The 3,948-nt window shown below is 57.5% G+C and overlaps 1 non-coding gene across 1 annotated transcript; it reads right to left on the reverse strand.

Annotated features, from left to right (window-relative positions):
* Positions 1-3,380: 3,380 nt before the first annotated feature.
* TRNAF-GAA (transfer RNA phenylalanine (anticodon GAA)) lies at positions 3,381-3,453 on the reverse strand. Its single transcript has one exon. It is a non-coding gene; the product is annotated as a tRNA-Phe (tRNA).
* Between the last annotated feature and the right edge of the window lie 495 nt (positions 3,454-3,948).

Raw genomic sequence — 3,948 nt, forward strand, 5'->3', positions numbered from 1 at the left:
CTCGGTTCAGGCAGAGCCTCAGCCTTGCCCCTCTCAGTTCAGGCAGAGCCTCAGCCTCTGCACCTCTCCGTTCAGACAGAGCCTCAGGTCCTGCACCTCTCCGTTCAGGCAGAGCCTCAGCTCCTGCACCTCTCAGTTCCGGCAGAGCCTCAGCCCTTGCCCCTCTCAGTTCAGGCAGAACCTCAGCCTCTGCACCTCTCAGTTCAGGCAGAGCCTCAGCCTCTGCACCTCTCCGTTCAGGCAGAGCCTCAGCTCCTGCACCTCTCAGTTCCGGCAGAGCCTCAGCCCTTGCCCCTCTCAGTTCAGGCAGAACCTCAGCCTCTGCACCTCTCCGTTCAGGCAGAGCCTCAGCCTCTGCACCTCTCCGTTCAGGCAGAGCCTCAGCTCTTGCACCTCTCAGTTCAGGCAGAGCCTCAGCCTTGCCCCTCTCAGTTCAGGCAGAGCCTCAGCCTCTCCACCTCTCCGTTCAGGCAGAGCCTCAGCCTCTGCACCTCTCCGTTCAGGCAGAGCCTCAGCTCTTGCACCTCTCAGTTCAGGCAGAGCCTCAGCCTTGCCCCTCTCAGTTCAGGCAGAGCCTCAGCCTCTGCACGTCTAAGTTCAGGCAGAGCATCAGCTCTTGCACCTCTCAGTTCAGGCAGAGCCTCAGCCCTTGCACTTCTCAGTTCAGGCAGAGCCTCAGCACCTCTCCGTTCAGGCAGAGCCTCAGTCTCAGCACCTCTCCGTTCAGGCAGAGCCTCAACCCCTGCACCTGTCAGATCAGGGAGGACCTCAGCCCTTGCACCTGTCAGTTCAGGCAGAGCCTCAACCCCGGCACCTGTCCGTTCAGGCAGAGCCCCAGCCCTTGCCCCTCTCAGTTCATGCAGAGCCTCAGCCGTTGCACCTGTCAGCTCAGGCAGAGCCTCAGCCCTTGCACCTTTCAGTTCAGGCAGAGCCTCAGCCCTTGCACCTGTCAGATCAGGGAGGACCTCAGCCCTTGCACCTGTCAGATCAGGGAGGACCTCAGCCCTTGCACCTGTCAGTTCAGGCAGAGCCTCAGCCCTTGCACCTGTCAGTTCAGGCAGAGCCTCAGCCCTTGCACCTGTCAGCTCAGGCAGAGGTTCAGCCCTTGCACCTGTCAGTTCAGGCAGAGCCCCAGCCCTTGCACCTGTCAGCTCAGGCAGAGGTTCAGCCCTTGCACCTTTCAGTTCAGGCAGAGCCTCAGCCCTTGCACCTGTCAGTTCAGGCAGAGCCTCAGCCCTTGCACCTGTCAGCTCAGGCAGAGGTTCAGCCCTTGCACCTGTCAGTTCAGGCAGAGCCCCAGCCCTTGCACCTGTCAGCTCAGGCAGAGGTTCAGCCCTTGCACCTTTCAGTTCAGGCAGAGCCCCAGCCCTTACACCTGTCAGATCAGGGAGGACCTCAGCCCTTGCACCTGTCAGTTCAGGCAGAGCCCCAGCCCTTGCACCTGTCAGTTCAGGGAGGACCTCAGCCCTTGCACCTGTCAGTTCAGGGAGGACCTCAGCCCTTGCACCTGTCAGCTCAGGGAGGACCTCAGCCCTTGCACCTGTCAGCTCAGGGAGGACCTCAGCCCTTGCACCTGTCAGCTCAGGGAGGACCTCAGCCCTTGCACCTGTCAGCTCAGGCAGAGCCCCAGCCCTTGCACCTGTCAGTTCAGGGAGGACCTCAGCCCTTGCACCTGTCAGTTCAGGGAGGACCTCAGCCCTTGCACCTGTCAGCTCAGGGAGGACCTCAGCCCTTGCACCTGTCAGCTCAGGGAGGACCTCAGCCCTTGCACCTGTCAGCTCAGGGAGGACCTCAGCCCTTACACCTGTCAGATCAGGGAGGACCTCAGCCCTTGCACCTGTCAGTTCAGGCAGAGCCCCAGCCCTTGCACCTGTCAGTTCAGGGAGGACCTCAGCCCTTGCACCTGTCAGTTCAGGGAGGACCTCAGCCCTTGCACCTGTCAGCTCAGGGAAGACCTCAGCCCTTGCACCTGTCAGCTCAGGGAGGACCTCACCCTTGCACCTGTCAGCTCAGGGAGGACCTCAGCCCTTGCACCTGTCGGCTCAGGGAGGACCTCAGCCCTTGCACCTGTCAGCTCAGGGAGGACCTCAGCCCTTGCACCTGTCAGCTCAGGGAGACCATAGTTTGACCCCTAAAGAGCAATAGCAAGGGCCTGTGGGCTGTAATCTCCAGATTATAATAATGCCCCTGGGCAACAGCAGCAGGAATCTCGCCGACATGCACCCACATAAAATCCCCAAAGCAAGGGCCAAACGCGAGCATGGCCCGCGGACTACAATCTCCGTGGGGGGGTGGAGAGGGGGGGAAGTAATGAATGTAGTGACTTTACTACAACCCCTCCCCCCCTCCAATGCCCTGGACAAACGAGATCCCAAGTTGTTCGAATCTGAAATCACATGTAAGAACCCTAAATAAACTCAATCCAATCGTACAGGGAGTGTGTACATTGTGAGCAAAGGAAATGTGGAAAAGAAACACAAATAACTTACAATTCATTTAATTGTAAAAGAAAAAGTGACTCTCCCCGTCGGGGAATTGGTCTCCCGCGTGACAGGCGGGGATACTGACCACTATACTAACGAGGACCGCTGGGGCCTCCAGCGGAAAAGCCCTATATGAAGAGGAGGCGGGTCATGAGCAGCCACGGTGCGTTATCATAGGCTGCCCATAAAGCCTCCCAAAGAGGAGGCGGGGCGTGAGCAGTCACAGTGCGCTATTATAGGCTGCCCATAAAGCCTTCCACAGAGGAGGCGGGGCATGAGCAGTCACAGTGCGCTATTATAGGCTGCCCATAGAGCCTCCCAAAGAGGAGGCGGGGCGTGAGCAGTCACGTCCCTCTCTGATTGGGTGTCAGTCTCCGTCCCTTCACCGGAGGAGGTGGTGCATGAGTCACAACAGCCCTCTCTGATAGGCTGCCAGCCACCGTCCCTCACTCAAGGAGGCGGCTAGGCTGCCAGCCACCGTCCCTCACTCACTCAAGGAGGCGGTGCATGAGCAATAATAGACTTGTCTGATAGGCTGCCACCCACCGAGGAGGCGGGGAGTCGGCCACCATGGGCCTATCTGATAGGCTGCCAGCCATCGCCCGCCCCCTTTCGGGCACACCACACAGGTTGCCGAGCAGCAGAGCAGGGGTACTCTGTGGTGTGTGACTTTGCAGGAGGGGGCGGGGGGCGCACCTGGTCATTGGTACCTGGTGTGCGAGTACCACCCGTGCTGTGTCTTGCTATGCCGCCCTGTCCGGACTCCCATGACGACGTTTGTTATTCTCGTGCCTCAGTTCTTTCGCGCCAGTGGTGTCGTTTTCTTTAATTACGAGGGGGTGTGGGTAGGTCAATGGTAGTGTAAATAAATATGTTCTCTCAAAGTTCAAAACGTTCTGCCGAAACCCGGGATCGAACCAGGGACCTTTAGATCTTCAGTCTAACGCTCTCCCAACTGAGCTATTTCGGCTGAGGAGCAGAGTCCGCGGATCTGGATGGAAGATGTGGTAAGTGCACAAGGAACAGGTGAAAGTGTGCACACACCTCTAAATGAAGGAGCATGTAGCCAAGGACAGGGCTACAGCATAGGGGAGCCATGCAAAACCATGCAACTACCTACACATAGGCAGTGTGTATACACAGGAAGCAAGACTAGGGACATTGGCCATATGCACATTATGCACGCAGGAAAACACCTATCCCCAAGGGTAAGATGAGGAGGGGTGGGGAGCTCAGGATCCCTGAACTGGAAGGACAGTCACAGCTGGGAAAACAATACAGAAATAGGCTACAAATATATCATGAACAAAACAGGCACATCACATCTTAAAAACAGTATCTCAAGAAGCATCACTAAATAGAGAAAGACAAACCCACATCTGAGTAGTTGGAGGGGCCCTGCTGGTGCATTGAGCAGGTGTGGTGAGCAAAAAACGGACCAAGTATTCCAGAAGTTTCATAGAGA

The sequence above is a fragment of the Ambystoma mexicanum genome, chromosome 10 (assembly GCF_040938575.1).
Source record: "Ambystoma mexicanum isolate Mex_15411 chromosome 10, UKY_AmexF1_1, whole genome shotgun sequence".
Classification (NCBI taxonomy): domain Eukaryota; kingdom Metazoa; phylum Chordata; class Amphibia; order Caudata; family Ambystomatidae; genus Ambystoma; species Ambystoma mexicanum.